Source organism: Pieris napi, chromosome 18, assembly GCF_905475465.1.
Source record: "Pieris napi chromosome 18, ilPieNapi1.2, whole genome shotgun sequence".
In the NCBI taxonomy this organism is placed as follows: Eukaryota; Metazoa; Arthropoda; class Insecta; order Lepidoptera; family Pieridae; genus Pieris; species Pieris napi.
The window spans coordinates 2,162,567-2,180,368 of NC_062251.1; the positions used below are offsets into that span (position 1 = coordinate 2,162,567).

General features: G+C 33.2%; 1 protein-coding gene across 1 annotated transcript in view; it reads right to left on the reverse strand.

Annotated features, from left to right (window-relative positions):
• The window catches only part of LOC125058760, a 46,003-nt gene extending 40,934 nt beyond the window's left edge, over positions 1-5,069 (reverse strand). Inside the window, exon 1 of the mRNA XM_047662916.1 lies at positions 4,595-5,069. The gene's annotated coding sequence lies outside the window, so the exon portion shown is untranslated. The remainder of the gene's footprint in view (positions 1-4,594) is intronic.
• Between the last annotated feature and the right edge of the window lie 12,733 nt (positions 5,070-17,802).

Consider the following 17,802-nt stretch of genomic DNA (forward strand, 5'->3'; position numbering starts at 1 on the left):
AGGGGTATAGACCCCCCCCCCCCCCCCGTGGGAAACACTGATCAAGTACCTCAGTACTGGCGCACGACGCATGTCACTGACATTCCCACTTTGAGAAGTGAATAGACAATTACCATAAAAAAAAAAAAATATAGCCATTATTTACAATTCATGAACCGAGTGTTAATTGAAGCTGTCAATGTCAAATGCTATCTGACAAGGAAACTAAGTGACACGGAATTTTAAATTAAAATTGTTACTAGGGTAGTTCTTATATAAGAGGTTTTTCGTCTATGGAGGAGACGGCCAAGGAGAAAAGTTGGAGTTTATCCATTATACATATATATTATGATTTTTGGCTCGTTTGTGTATCTACTCACGTAAGGGCAAGTTACTTAAAACATATTTTGTCACTTTTTAGAGGGCCAGGGTAAATACATCAGACAGGGTAGAGACATGAAGATCAGGGTAGATACGCATTTGACCAGGGGAGATAATTAGAAGCAATAAAACAAAGAATACAATTGAAATAATCAACTTTTATCAAAGATTGTTCTTGAAATTTATAATCAGGCAACATTTTTTTATCATATTTATTATTAATCAGACTAAATGCGCCGTTTTTAAGCGTTTATTTTCATGTCGACGGTTGTTGAATATTTTTTATTTGGTGCTTGCGATCTTTTGAAGTTATTATTTGTTCAATGTCAAAAGGAGTCTCGTTTTCGGACTCTGAATCAGGGACGTAAACATCTTCGACTCGGAGACGAGATTTTTTATTAGACGAGTATGTCATGACACCAAGCTTAGAATGATCGCAATGTATATCTTCATTGCAAAAGCAGCTTAAAGACTTCATTTTCAATGTTGTCGGATCTTCAATGTTCCATGACACCTGATGGACGCGCAAAGTACCAGCAAAAGTCTTTATGAGTGTTTTAGCACTAGCAAGCAAAGCGTCTTTGTCTAAAATATATTTGTCATAACGAAAACATTAATGCCAGGACAGTTTTTCTGAATAGCATCTGACAAATCGCTCAGACATGCTATATCTTTGCCACTAGCTACCAATAGGTCGGCTGATCTTTTGCAAACAGCATCAACACCATCTGAAGCTCCCTTACCGTGTCCAGCTTCATGGTTATTCCAGGTAAAGTCTGTAAGAGCTGGGTAAACTTCTATTAAATGAGTGCGATATTGTGTCCATCGCTCCAAAAATGGAGGATCTCTACTTCTGGTGGCAAGCTGTTCAAAATTGGCTGTAAGTGTGCCCATATAGCTGGAGGCGTATGTAACAAAATCTGTGACATCGAACAATAGCATGTTGTCTTTACTTCACCTGATGCCTCTTCTTTCGTGTAAGTTACAACTGTGTACAGACTTATGTTGACGTGGACCTCCAAAATGGAATTTCTTCTGCGTATTTTGTTTAAAGTCACTAAGGTTCACGTGAATCACAGCTTCTCTTACTGTCAAATTTGTCTTATTAATTTTAAAAGCAGAATGTTGGTGGACTATATTCAGTTCATGGTGAAGAAAATACTCCAAGTTTTCTTCTAACTGTATAATCAAATCACGTAGATAATTATTTTTACAATGCATTCTCGCGATAGACACTGTTCGTTACACCTATTGCAACAAATTTGAAGAAGATTTTGATGGTTTGATATTGATGTAACTTTGGCTTGGAATAGTGCCGTAAGAATCAGATCCACATTGGCGTGTGCAACACACAGACATTAAATAGGTGAATTTTACACAATTACTATGATACATATCTCCCCTGGTCAGTAAGTATCTCCCCTGATAGTAATCTTACCAGGGGAAAGACGCCAGGGGAAAGACGTTTTCATAACATAATACATTATTTTGGTTTATCCAAGAAAGTTTTCAATGAATAATAAAGCAAGCTTTGACTATTACAGTATTACTAAATTGGGACAGGAATTGCAAATAAATAAAATGATTATTATAACTTTTATTGCTTACCAGTGGAGAGACACAATGACCTTGCGAAACCGTTACATCGCACGGACGTGACACAAAAACTGGCAAATTGCGTCGATCTAACCGCTTCTGTGCTTAGTATTGCGAACTTCACGTTGTTAATTGTCAATGAGCGAGTTCGGTAATGTGGCCGTCTTATATTTTATATTGTAGCAGCGTGCGAATATTGCCAGGGTAGATACACAAAAAAAGCGGGACAACAAATAAGTTATAAAAATTATTGAAAATAAGCAAATATTTTTCAATTTTTCTTTAATAATATTTAAGTATATTTAATTACGTTTGTGGTAAACATAGTTTGTTTTAGCAAATAATACAAATATTGTATGTATTGTATGCTAGTTAAGCTGAAACCGGTAAGGGGACAGGCCAGGGTAGAGACTTTTTTAGACTATATAACGAGTTTTACAAAAATATGCTTTAATGAGACATTTAATTATAATGTTATTTAATAAAGGACATTTAAGAGAAGTGATTCATTGCACAAAATAGCAACATATAGATTAAAAAACCACTTTTAAATAGATTGCCACCATAGTTACCTCTTATAAGAGAATCACCCACTAATAGCAAAATTATTTAGATGGGCCTAAAAAACTTATAAATTATACATATGCAGATATATTTCGTATAATCTACTAAATTATAATAATCTTACACTGAATAAATGAACTTGAATGTATAATTAACAGAGACCTCATCTCACTGGGATGATTCACAATTTCAAGTGTGCATAATACTGGAACGATTAAAAAATTACATCTGATACATACTATACTGCATAAATAAAAAAAAATATTATTATGGAACATAAGATACAGGTATCACTTATTCTACCTCATTCAATTTGTAACTGCAGGCATTCCTACTCATCGGCAAAGAAGACAGAGGGTGTAGGCAGAGAGAAAGATCTGGCGAAAAAAAATCTTGGTACTCTTTTAAAATAGCAAATCATCGAACAACACTTATTTTAAAACAAAAATTGCAAATTAATTAGAAGTAGCCTGTCTAGCACTAGTCCCAAGTCCTTTTATCAACTAGATAATTGTTAATTTAAGAAATTAAATTTATTTAAAAGGCAGAGATAAAAGAACAATAATAAAAAAAAAGAATAAAATATATTTTTTTTTTATTAAATAAATAGATTAAAAATATATAACATAATTACTTTGAAATTTACACAATGATACAGATATACGAGAAATAGATTTATTGCATAGTACCATTAACTACAAAAATGGGCATTATATAGAAATCCATACAGTCAGCGGCTACCTAGCTTTATTAATTTAAATTATTAAGGAACCTTAAAATCACAACTGTGAAACTTATAATAACGTAACCTAACAATACAAGTGACTGCCAAAACTATTAAACAATTTACATTTAAGTAGAACCTAATTACCATAAAAAATCCATCAATTGTCTTGTTATAGTTGTCATAATAGCTATTCTCCGTACAATTATTTACTGATAAATTTGCTATCAACTTTAATCTCGCCAACACTTTACCTTGCCTCTAGTAGGCATCTCATAATAATTAGGGCGCTGTAATTTCTTATTGAAAAAGGTTTAGAAGTGTTGTTTATTGTTCTAACATACCCTAACATTGTAAGCTGACCTGACCTGCATTTGTTTAGATATTTTTTAGGCTCATTCATCAGTGACACTTAAGATATAAGGATCAAAATCAGGATTTTCGAGTTATGTACCACAAAAGGGGGTATCTGCAAAATGAATCCTTTTTCCGATCATTATCAATAGCATTATTTATTGATTCAATTAGCAGAGACTCAACTCTGGGTCCTTTTGGATTATACCCTAACTTAATCACTAACTTATGAAAGGTGTATAAAGAGTTGTATGTTGGTATTAAAATTTATCGTACAATAAATTTTGTGCTAAATTAATTTTAATTGTACTATAATTAACATATCATTATAAATTCAGTATTATTGTTAAACAAGTTCAATTATTATGTATATATGGTAATTGCGAGTAATAAATATTAAAATTTTGAAAAGTATTTTCTTTTTGACTTAAAACAACTTTTTTGTTACACGACATTTAATAATAATGGGCAATAAAATTGACAAGATTTTCAAATTGGACAAAAAAATTAATTTAGTATGCATGATGATAGGATTTATATTCAAATTAGTTTTTTAGAATTTGATAAAAATCTAATATGGTTTTTGCATGATTTGGAGTTTGGTGTCCACGACAAGGTCATTGAGACTTAGTTATACCTATTTTTAAATAGATATTCAAATTTGCGTTATAATTTAAGTAATTTATAATAAATACGTATTGTTGTCCTTTATAAGTATATCAGAAATGGTAAAATAAAAAAAAAACATTATAGATTTTACGTATTCTATCATTATACTGTGTTTTATAATAATTAATTAATTAACAGTTCACGATGAACAGATATCGTTTCTATAATTTAAAAATAGAACAGAGATTGTGACAAGCGAAGTAGTTAATCATTTTCGTCGAAATTGTCCAATTGTTTGAGTCGTTAAATAAACAAGTAAAGGACTTTGACCTCGTTTTGTCTAGTTTTTGGTTTTCTGATAACTAGTAAACGGATGTAAATACTTACAAGTTATTTATGAATGTCAGTCCAATCGCGATGCATCGACGATAGAATCGGCATCCGTGCACACAAAAACAGAAAACATAAACTTTCACAACAGGAATGTGTTACACAAAATAGTAAAAAACAACATTAAACACTATTAAAATCACTGTCACATTGTTTCTTCACTCGCTAACCCATATTCTAACACTGTATTCGTCACTAATAAACCAAAATTAGCAATTTACTAAACCAACGTCTGAGCCAGTCGAGGTAATACAACTATTTTCGAAAGCTAGATACCCGATAGACCTTTCGAAAAAGTACAATAAATGTTGCGCTAAATACGAAAATCGATAAGGTCGTAACGCCGCTGGATCGAAACTAGAATAATTTATCAAAAAATGTAATAAAAACGACATTATTCTTAAAGAGTTGTGGTGGTTCCGAACTGTCAGAATTTTCTATGATAACCGGCCGATTTTAAAACGTCAAACTTTGATGATGTTAGATTTAATAGATGCGCATTTTTAAATCGGTAGGGTTGTTTAATCTAATGGCATGCGAATTGCGACCTTATCGACGTGGAGACTTTCATATTTGGCGCAATTTGCAAAAAATGCATGAATGCAAACGAATTAGTTTGCAAAACTTACAAGTGTTAATACTTTGGATATTGGAAAATTACTAATAAATCTACGCGGGCGCGGTATGACCGTACACAGAAACGCGGCACACTGTTTTCGAATTTTGCCTCGACGTAATTTTTGGCGTATTTTGAGTTGGGACGGGAAAACTCGAAAACCATTCGGATGCGTGAAAGAGACAGAGAATGTCTCGCTGTGAAGAAAACTAGATCTTACGGCCCTGGGCCTTAGTACTTTACAGTTTCACTTTCCCATCAAGAAATATGAAGCCATATTTTGAAGTTTTTTCTATATCTAGTGGTTGATAGAACGGCTGTTTTTCTATGTAAACGTGTGGTGGTGTGCGTGGCTTCCCGTATATGTAGGTGTAGTTGTGTGTGTTTTTATTACATAAAAAATGTGTGTAGTCACTGACTTGGAATCAATAATGTAAAAATTAATTTTTATCATAGTCATGCAAAGCTCCCTTCGAGGTTCGATTTTCTCGATAGAAAATAGAAACTGACCATGTCGGAACGTAATTCGTTTTGCTTTTTATGCGTTTTTGTAATTGTTAGGTTTTTACAAATGATGCGATTCTGAATTTATTACACATAATATATTAGCGATGGTTCATTGAACCTATAGTTTAGTTAAACGGTATTATTTAACTGTTTACATAAAGTTTTGCTAAACATTTTGTTTTTAACTTATTTGATACAGAGGTTTCCTATACATTTTGACAATTGACATTTAAAAAAAATATTGTGCTGTTTACTGTGACCTGTCACCTGTATTTGACGTTATCTACGTTCAATATTAATCCAAGCAATTATTGAAAATTGCTTTTCGTTTTAAAGCTGATTTAAAACAAACATGACGCTCGTGTATATTACCCTTATTCGTTATATTATTTATTGCTTCAAGTTTCACGTTCGGCATTCTAAGAAAAATGTTATTCGCAGTAATTGTATGCCCCAAACGGGGCTCACGATTATGATTCAGCTAACCATGCAGGCATATGTGACTGAATAACAATTTCTATAGCCGTATAGAATAATAAATTGGCGCTAAAACCCTACACAGACTTTGGGCCACAATCCCACCTGATGTTAAGTGAGATTTACCCTATTGGAGGGCACTCCTGTCTAGGAGATGTCTATTTAACCGCCACTTTAATCTTTTTTTTTTTTAAACAATTTACACCAATTGACCTAGTCCCATGCTAAGCTGGTGAAGCTTGTGTTATGGGTACTAGGCAACGGATATACATACATATATAGATAGATAGACATATAAATACATATTTAAACACCCAAGACCTAAGCACAACATCAAATGCTCATCACATCGATGTTTGTCTCAGCCGGGGATCGAACCCGGACCCATGGATTCGCAGTCAGGGGTAGTAACCACTAGACCAATGAGTCGTCGTCACTTAAATGAACCCTATACTGTCTCGGGATGATGGAGAGGACAAGGGGTTCCACTGCTTTGCTGTGACCCAAATTGTCCAGAACATCTGGGGATGTCAACTACGAAGGGGTGGAACTCCAGCGTGCTTCTAGATGTCAAAGCGGATGACATGACCAACGAAGATTGTCTTTATCGAAGTCTGGCATTGTCTAAGTGTCTATGGACAGACACATCAGGCGGTCCTGCCCTTTTTCCTGGTCTATTAAAAATTGAAGTGTTAGCAGAACCTATGACTGCCGTATGTCAAAATCTAATACTTGACGTATAGGAGTTCAACTTAGCCTCTACTTAAACCTTTTCCCTAACTTTGCTGTTTAATAAAGTTTCTATTGATATCAATCACAATCAAGCGACATAAATTGGCGCTTACAATCACTACGATGACGTCACACGTTAAAACGCGCTATCGTTGTATTTCCAACTAAGCATATATACCTACAACTTCTCGATGGAGTCCTTAGATGAGTTCGTCGCAAGACTCGTGAAGAGGATGTTTGATCAAGCGGACGCCTCTCAAAGTCTCAACATCTTTACACGCTCTTCTGTGCTGGCACCGATGATACCAGTGCAGGAGCCAGGAACCGCGGCTTCCACCGCTCTCTTCTTCGGCTTCACCCGGCGGGGTTAGACCGCGAGCCGCGAGTCTGCCCGCTACCACGGACTATGACCAGGTACAAGTCGAGAACTCCTTGGCCCCTCACCACCGGATTGACACCCTGGACATGACCCCTATGTTGGCTGCGCGCAGCGAGTAGAGCCCATGTCTTATTGGGCGCTGTAGCCCCCACCCCTATAGAGCCCGCCCCCGTACCGCTCTGTATCAGCAGCATACATGAAAACACAACCCGTTGGGAGTGTGCAGCAATAACCACTAGAAACTGTCCAGTCAGTAGTTAGACTGGTCCAGGATCCAGTTTAAGGCTGGAGGAACAGTCCATCTTCCTTCTATAACTATTGTTGAAGAGGTCACAAAAACTGCGTTTCATTAGGATAGCTATTTTGCCTTGCAGGCTTGGTATGTTACATCTAATTCAAATAATAGAGAAAGATGAGAAAATCATGGGACCCAGTTCTCACTAACGGTTCAAGGCGATTGTATTATGTTTTAACTACAGCCTATTAAGAATATTTCTGAATAAACAAGATTTTGTCTTGTATTCGTAAACAAATTAGCGGTACTTTTTTTTTTTTTAAATTGCTCTGGCACGATTTGTGCATTAGCCAGCGTCAAGTATAGGATTTTTTATAATACGTGCTTGTCTTTAGAAATTCGACCGTGTCCTCCATGTACGGTTTAAGCACTCGCCCGGTACCGCAAAATCCTCCCAAAGGCCGAGAACCAATTTAAATTAAATTAAAACTTGCCCTCGAACCGGGAATCGAACCCGGTACCCCTCACCTAGCTGCTAGCGGTACTTATCGCGGCGTTCAAATATACAGATTGATATATTAAATATAACTTTTTAGTTGGAGCTGGAAACAATAAATACAGTTGACATGAAGAAATGTGAATGCGTAATTAATGTATTAAGTCAGTCAATTAAAAGTATTAGAGACTGTTGAGGATTGACTATAAAACAGGTGCGTAATTTCTGTATTTGTTCCGAATTTTAAGTAACTTTTTTCTTAATTAGTAGTCAAATGAGCGTATTTTATGTTAATAAAAATATTATGAATAGTTTACAGTTATTAATGAATAAACATTGCATACTAAGGTATAGCTTAGAAACTTTTTACAGCCGTCTGGCAGAGGCGAAGACGCTGGCCGTCTAGAAAAAATAAAAAGGCCAAGGGTGAGGGGAACGGGGTATTTCCTTGAACGCCATTTCGAAAATCGATCAAGCGGCGCGTGTGTGGACCGTTTTGAATTTCGAATGTCTATAAAATTTGATTTCATTAAATATGGTAAAATGAACTTTATGGGTTAAGCAAAGGGTTGAATTTTATTTGTAGCGTTTGTATGTGTGTGTGAACACATGGATAGAACCAAAATATGATATGAGGTCGGCTTCCGCCAAAATAGATTTTACAGAATTGGTAATGAATTTATAGATAGCATCTATAAACAGTAACATAACCATAGACACGTGTTAGGGAATAAGTATCTATATATTATTAAATAAAACATGAATTTCATAGACTATATTTCGAATAATCTGTTATAATAAAAAACAAAACTGTATTTTATATGAAAAATGTAAAAGCGTATTTGATGTAGCGGTCGAAGCGTCAAACTAAAGCAAATTCTTGATTTTTATAAAACGCTATTAATACCTGTGTTAATTTATTGAAATGGATGACGCATATTAAATATGAATTTAAATTTATACAATACTCTGTAATTTATGCATTATCGATAAACCGATACCGACATTTTACGTCTAGGGTGTGTGCATTGTGAGTGATAGATATTGTTTCGGATTTACAATAACACTGTGAATCTGTGATGAACAATGACGCGATGGAAATTTTCAGCAATGTTGAGACCTTTCGCCGAGTCATTTTAGCAACCTTGCCGTGTAAATTTATTTGCTATTATTATTTATTCCTGGCATCGAAGTATCACTTAACAATTAGGTGATCCTACTGCGCGTTTGCCCCCTGTTCTACTTATATGAAAGAAAAATATTCAAAAAGATTTTTGAAGTGAAACTTCTTTAGGCGGCGCATGAGGGTAAATTTTTACTTCCCTTTTTTTTTAATTAAAATTTCGTCAAGAGAATTTATGAAATATTGTATATTTATTGAAATCTCAAATGACGAATTGTAAATTAAAATGCCACTTGTTTTTAATATCGAAGAAAAAAATTTAAAAAAAAAAATTAATATTTGTATTAATTTTCGACACTTAATATTTTAATGACAATTAAATTCCTAACATATCTTCCATTTTCCCTCCCTCTAAGTCTTGGAAATCTAAAGTTTAAGATTTGTATAAATATGAACAAGACGTAAAAATTAGTTTGCCAAAGAAGTTTCACTTGTGTACGCACGCACTTTTTTTGTAAGAATTTCGTTTTATAAAAAAATATACTCTATAAATCTTTTATTATTAAACCCTAATTTATTAACATAACTTACTATTCTTACTTTGATCATATCGCCTTCGCGAACCAGATAACCAGGCCAAGCTCGTTGTCGTCGACAACGTGAAAAGCAAAAGGCTGCGGGGATCGCTAACCCGTGACCAAGTCAGGGTCCTATCGGGTCTCCCCTTAACAGCTGCGTTAAGGGAAGCTATATCTCAAGCAGACACAGCGACACGACCTTCAATGAAGTCAAACTTTAATGACGTAACAGTGTTGTCAACAAACTGCAGCGACCTCAAATCCCACCTTTCATTCCACAGGTTATTTCATTATGGTTTTATGTAAATTGTCTGAAATATCGTTGAGGAGGCGATATCCACGCGGGCAATACTGCAGGCTTAAGCTAGTAATATAATATATTCTTATTTACTACTAGTACTTGTATAGAAAATATAAAATAGATCTTATAAGCAAGATAAAAATAACTAATACCAGCTGCTCAAGACTTTTAACTTTGTTCTATAGTCTGTGTGATATGAAAAAACAATAAAATAAAACATATCTGCGTCTATTCTATAGGCGTTATTTACTTTTATTATGGCTTATTACTTTTATTATAATATAGGCTGTTTATCGTCTAGTCCCACGTTTTATTATATCTTTGAATAAACAAAAACAAGAGATTTCGCGCGTTTTTTCATATGTAATACCACAAGAGCTTCAAAATTATCGGGTATTTCCCGATAGGTTCGTTGCAAACAATTAATATAGTCGTCATGACGACTATATTTGTTTGCAACGAACCTTGAGGGAAATACCAGATAATTTTGAAGCTCGAGTGGTATTCGGGGGATTATTTTTCCGACCCAAATGTCGGCCAATAGAATTGCACCATGAGACGAAATGTACAGTTAACAAATAAGAATTTCATAATGAATAAAACAACTACTTAATACTTTTCTTGAAGCAACGACCAGAGAAAATTTTCACAAAAAATTTTCAGTATAATACCATGTAGGTTGTACCACGTGACGTCGAATGGTGCAATTCTATTGGCCGACATTAGGGTCGGAAAAATAATCAAATATATTTTTTTTTAATTTGTTCGCGCGATTATTTTGACGGCCAGTTTGTAACAACAATCAATTTCTTTAGTCATTGAAACATACTAACAATGAATAAAATCTTTAAAAAAACAATGGCATTCCAAATTCAAATCGCCTACATAAATCTTATAAATGGATTTAATAAAAAAAATTTAACATAACACGTTCCAAATTCAAAACAAGATTTTAAAACAAAAACACTTTTGTCTAACAGTATCTATGGTATTACGATTGATTTGATATAAACAAAAAATTGGCGGGAAATCGAAACAACGGATTCCATATTTAAAATAAGGATTTTATACAAAAAGTTTTTGTTTTATATTTATGGTTAGTAGTTACAAAATAATGAGTTTAGTCTTGTTTGTATTATAATTCTTTTTCAGGTGGACCGTGGAGCAGCGCCAATAATTTTTACCAATTGAAAGTGAAGGTCCATTATGAATTCCTTATTACCCTAATTTGTTATAAATAATTCTTTAATTGGTTTAATTTCGTCGCCATACACACATTGATGCAATTGATAACAGGGTACACAAGTAAGTTTAAGTGGTTCTTAAAATAACTTAAGGATTTTATAGACGAACGTCTTTAACGCGCCAAAATCCTGCAGAGATCACACAGACCCTGTATTGTCTTTGACAGAAAATTATCATAGACAGATGCAATATCAATATGTTGTAAGCGCTATTGATTATTATCTATACTCTGTAAATATCAAAACTTCTCTATTTTAACAATTCCCTCCAGCAAGGAATTTTTTCAAAAATATTTTAAAATACATTCAGCTGGGAGTTATGAAACCTAACATTAGTTTAGTTACATATATATATTTTAGTTATTAATTAGAAGCGCAAACCAAATGTTAGCAATTATCGCACACTTGAAGCCAATTTGAGCCCTTTAGTTTTTCCCACACTCGTAAATTCTCGTTTACGATATTGTCGATTATTGGACCAGCTTTCAAACAAAGTGTTTCATTATAGTATCTGAACATATACAACAATCGCCATCGAACTTAACTCTTTTTCTCTTGAACTTATTTCTATAGAAAATAAAAACAAATTTAAAAAGTTTGGTCCCTGTGGCAGCTATAATGCTGGCATTTCCTCGCTGTATTGCGATACTTATTCGTTGAGGAAAGCACCAGCTCTGGGGTCACCGGTACTATCTACTAGGTTCCAACTTAAATCTTTAATTAGCGCCTGTGAGTCTCCAAAGAGAACAAAATCGAAGTTGGAGGAAAGTCTATAGAGTTTAATCTACTGGCTAATCGGGGTTTCTCGGCTGTGGTCCCAAACTTGATCGGTCATCTTTAGTAGATGCACAGAATACGGCGAAGCGGTTGACTGTATGCGAGATGTATTTCCTAAACACGCTCGTGTATAAAACGCCTTACAGAAAGTAAGTCACGAGGCTTTTTTTGGACTATACCGTTGTCGCAATATAAATATAGATTTTTATTTTTAGTCTTAATTATTCCGATCAGTTGCGCCATACTTGTTTTGTTTTTATATTGAGTAATAAAACAGCGAACATAAAAAAATTAATTACGACATACTTACCAGTTTCTTTCGTACCTCAAAACTTTCCCCATTGATTCATTGAATTATCATTAATCCAGTACCCAAAACACCACCTCGGTTGCTATTGAATAGACATCATCTTCGGATCCATAGTAATAAAAAAAGTGCGTGCGTACAAAGTACACATGTCAGAAGTGAAACTTCTTTGTAAATTAATTATTACTAAGGTAAAAGCCCCAATAGCATACTCCAAAATACTACGGATGTATGCTACTGTCACCTCATTACAAAATGCACGTAAATACTATTAAAACAGTTCAAAAAAGTTTCCTTAGAAAGCTTTGCAATCGTTTACACTTGCGTGGTGTATTGCAAACGTACAACGCTCGTTTGAACTATTTTAAGTTAACTCTAAAACTCCGAAGTGAATTCATTAATCTAGTTAATTTATATAAAATATTTAACTTGATTCAGACTAATCTTCTTACAACATTTTCCTTTCGTTCTAATCTGCTAATTGTAATGGTCCAGTTAGCTTAATAACTAACATTGATGAAAATATTGATGTGTTTAAACAACAGTCTACCAACTTACCGTAACTTTGTATTGCAGGTTCTTAATGTGGTTTAAGTTTTGTTTATTACTGTTATTTTTATTTTTTAGTCATTATTATTATTTTGTTTTGTTTTATTTAATTTTAATTTTGTGGTTGTTTGTTTAATTTTTTCCTTTGATATGTTCTAATAAATAAATTCAAAGCCCTCGTTAAACGAAAATTAATCAACAAAGCTTTTTATAAATTTGAGGTCTACTTAAATGATCCTAATCCTTGGGATTGAATTGCTCCAGTTCAAACAATTTGTATGACAATACTTGGCGATTAAAAAGAGTGGCGGAAAGTTTCTTGCCAGTTCTTCTTACCCGCTCTACGCCCTTGACTTGCGAACTAGTAGTACATGTAAATTTACGATTAATTTAACTTGACGATTCAAAAGTGTACTTGGTTACCCACTTGAATAAAGATATTTTGAGTTTGAGTTTGAGTTTAATGTAATTGATGTGTATGCGTGTTAAATTTATGATATCATATTTTCTTTTATTTTTTTAGAATGTATAAATAAAAAATATAAAAAAATAGATGATCATGTACCAGTATATGATCACTCCATGTATTTGTATATCTATATTCACACTGTATACGTGCTAATGATAATATAATTAATATATAAATAATCTGCGTTTACTGCACAAGACGTTATGCGACAGAATTGCCATCTAAATGTAACTACTAAACGAATACATCAACCAATAGCGTGTATTCTTTCTCATTTGCTTACTCTCTCTCTCAATCTTTCTCACTATAGCTCTCTCCCACCTCTTGCTCTGTGGCACTGTGCGCGATGGGACGTTCGCCCTTTCTCAGCGAAATTTTACCCTTATGCGCCAAACTAAAACCTAAATAGCTAATCTCACGGATTCATGAATGGCAACAAATTACACAAGTCACGATTGCTCAAGATAGGATTAGTTTTCTTTATTTATTATTAGTATGACTTAGTTAAATGTATTTAATATTTTATTAATAAATAAATAAATCGTTTATTTGCAAAGTACATTTAGTTCGATTAACGCACAATCCATATAAAATAGGCATGCAAAATATGTCATAAATTTTCGAATCCTATATATATGTCACCGTAAAATTGTAAAAACCGTTAGATTGTAATCTATCGGTTATCGGTTATCAGTATTCGGTAGATTGTACTACACTAACTTAGTTATCATTCAAACTTCTTTGGTCAATTACAGATTAATTTTACTTCCCAACAATTTCATATAACTACCGAATAATAATACGTTAAATTGCAAGCAGTATGTTGAGTTGACAATCTTTCGACAGTTTACAATCTCGCGAGATAGATTACAATCTAACGGTTTTTACAATTTTACGGTGACATATATATGACATTAACACAATGTCATAAGAATAGTTAAGTTTTTTATAATTGTTGTCAAACTTATGGTCTAAATAATCGCCCATTGAAGGCACCTTTTCCTTGAAAGCATTACACGGCACTAAATAACTTCTAGAAGATGATTAAATAGTATGATATTTACTGCAAGTTATCTCCCCCCCCTCCTCTTGACTTGACTCTTGATTTTTTGTATAATGCATTTCGTTTTCAAGCATAGACAATGTGTGGGTAATATGTGTAAAAAACTAATAATATGTTGACGTAATCACCAAATAAGAAAATTTTATTTTAATTCAGATACCACTATGCCACCAGCTGAAGTATTTCCAAACCACTTCGAATTAGGGTCCTGCAAGAAAAGAGCGTCCCAAATCTTGAGGCCGGCAGCGTACTTGCGAGCGTTCTGGCAATGTGTGTCCGGCGGTGGTATCACTTAACAACGGGTGAGCCTTCAGCCCGTTTGTCTCCTATTACATAAAAAAAATACATTTAAACACGTTTCTATTTCAATCTTTTAGGTATCTGTGTGCCCTTTTTTGGCAAAGGTCTCCTCCAAATCAACCCATTTTATCTGCACCTTCTGTTTCATTAAATCTATAGTATAAAAATGAATCGCAAAATGTGTTGGTAAGCGCATAACTCAACAACACCTGGACCAATTTGGCCGATTCTTTTTTTATAATATTCCTTGAAGTAGGATGGTTCTTACGGAGAGAAAAATTAAAAAAAATCGGTTGTCTGTAAAGTCGGTTTACTGACGATAGTTGAACGTGACAACGTCATAAGAAAATACTGATGGAAATGGTTGCATTTTTCAAAATAAAATTTTAATTTTATTTGTTTGATAGATATTTTGTATGAATATAGAGAAGGAGGTAAATGGAAATCGCAATTGAATTGATCAAGTTACATTTATTTGTACGCATAATACAATTATGTCAATTTTGCACATCAAGCCTTAAATGTAACGCCTCAGAGCGAGGTAACGCCGCATGAGTCATGTTTTTTCGTGCGTGCAGCCGGCTCCATCGAATTATAAGACGTTGTCACGTCAAAATTGAGTGAAAAAGTCTAAAAACAACACTTTTCTATATTCCCATACAAAATATTCGTAATAATACTTAAAAGTCAATTTGAACTTTAATACCATATCATAAAGTTCAAGTGTTAGTGGAGGGGTTCCGGGAAGGTAAATTTTTATTTTTTGACATAATATATTTGTTGTCTTATCAACTTTCTTTTTTTTATCTTACTAGCTAGACCGATGTCCCGAATAGCAGAATAAAAATTAAAAAAAAGAATCGACTGTTAGGCGGTACGACGTTCGCCAGGCCAGCTAGTCTATACTAATATTATAAAGAGGAAAGATTTGATTTTATGTTTGTTTGAAATGAATAGAGTCCGAAACTACTGGACCGATTTCAAAAATTCTTTCACCGATGGCAAGCTACACTATTCCCGAGTGACATAGGCTATGTTTCATTTTCAAAAAAATTAGGGATTCTTACTAAAACTTGAATAATCTAACCCAAGGTGTAAAAAAATAAACAAAAAACTTCCTTCAATCGCGTGCGTAATTAATGATAGAACAAAATGATGTATTAAAATTTTTCAGGATCCTTATCAAAATAAATACCAACGTTTCACATAAGCTACAATTTAATGACATAACCACCAAAAAAGCATGGTGGATTGGTGTTCTCCTGCCGTTTCTCTTGAATAGGTTACTACTATGTAATATAACAAAAATCTTAGCCACAGCAACGCTTGGCCGAGTCTACTAGTTATAAATATAACCGTAAATATATTAACAATATTGTAATGAACAAACAAAATTTCTTTTTTTTTATTTCATCACTGCAACCAAAATATTATTATAAATGCCGTTCGAAGCCGGAAGATGGAAATTGCAATAACAGTTTTTGGTAATCGTAATAAAAAATGTCCCTGAAAATACTAGACTTTCGATTTGCGTCATTCACGTTTTTTGTTATTATATTCGATATTTATGAGTCAATAAATTATTATTCCAAATGAAGCCGAAAGTACGTACGAAGGTGGAACCAGCTGCCCACTGAAGTATTTCCGAACCAATTCGACTTAGGGTCCTTCAAAGAGCATACCAATATATAAACGGTTATCTGGGGGCAATGTTAGTGCGTGCTCCTATTTCACCATGCCTCCTGCTGATAGAGGACAAATCTTTGTTTTTAATTTAATATTATTTATTACTTAATATGTCATGTGGAACATGGTGTAATGGTTGCAGCTCCTTACAAACCTTGTGTAAAACAAAAAACTTGGCGATTAAAGAGTGGCGGTGAGTTTATTGCCAGTTCTTCGTCCGTTCTACGCCCTTGATTTGAGAACTGGTAGTAAATGTAAATTTAGAATCAGTTTAACATCTCTTCTGTTGACGTTCATAAGTCTACTTGGTACCTACATATATGAATAAAGTTATTTTAAGTTTGAGTTAGTTAATAAAGTTATTTTGAGTTTGAGTTAGTTAATAAAGTTATTTTGAGTTTGAGTTAGTTAATAAAGTAATTTTGAGTTTGAGTTAGTTAATTAAGTTATTTTGAGTTTGAGTTAGTTAAAAAAGTTATTTTAAGTTAGTTAATAAAGTTATTTTGAGTTTGTTAATAAAGTTATTTTGAGTTTGAGTTAGTTAATAAAGTTATTTTGAGTTTGAGTTAGTTAATAAAGTAATTTTGAGTTTGAGTTAGTTAATAAAGTAATTTTGAGTTTGAGTTAGTTAATAAAGTTATTATGAGTTTGAGTTAGTTAATAAGTTATTATGAGTTTGAGTTAGTTAAAAAAGTTATTATGAGTTTGAGTTAGTTAATAAAGTAATTTTGAGTTTGAGTTAGTTAATTAAGTTATTTTGAGTTTGAGTTAGTTAATAAAGTTATTATGAGTTTGCGTTAGTTAATAAAGTTATTTTGAGTTTGAGTTAGTTAATAAAGTTATTATGAGTTTGAGTTAGTTAATAAAGTTATTATGAGTTTGAGTTAGTTAAAAAAGTTATTATGAGTTTGAGTTAGTTAATAAAGTAATTTTGAGTTTGAGTTAGTTAATAAAGTTATTTTGAGTTTGAGTTAGTTAAAAAAGTTATTTTGAGTTAGTTATAAAAGTTATTTTGAGTTTGAGTTAGTTAATAAAATTATTATGAGTTTGAGTTAGTTAATAAAGTTATTTTGAGTTTGAGTTAGTTAATAAAATTATTATGAGTTTGAGTTAGTTAATAAAGTTATTTTGAGTTTGAGTTTACTACAACACTCAATAAACGTTTCTACTACTGTAGCAACAAAAACATTGTTTATACATGAACTATTTGGTAACAGCCATCCAGAGACTCCTTGGCAGTGTTTTGAGGCTTCGAAACACATACAAAAATGTATTAGATTTGACGTATGGAAGTCCAACTTAGCCCAAGGGTCTAGAAACGTTAAGCGTGAATAAGTGTCGTTTAAAACATTTCGTCATGATCGTA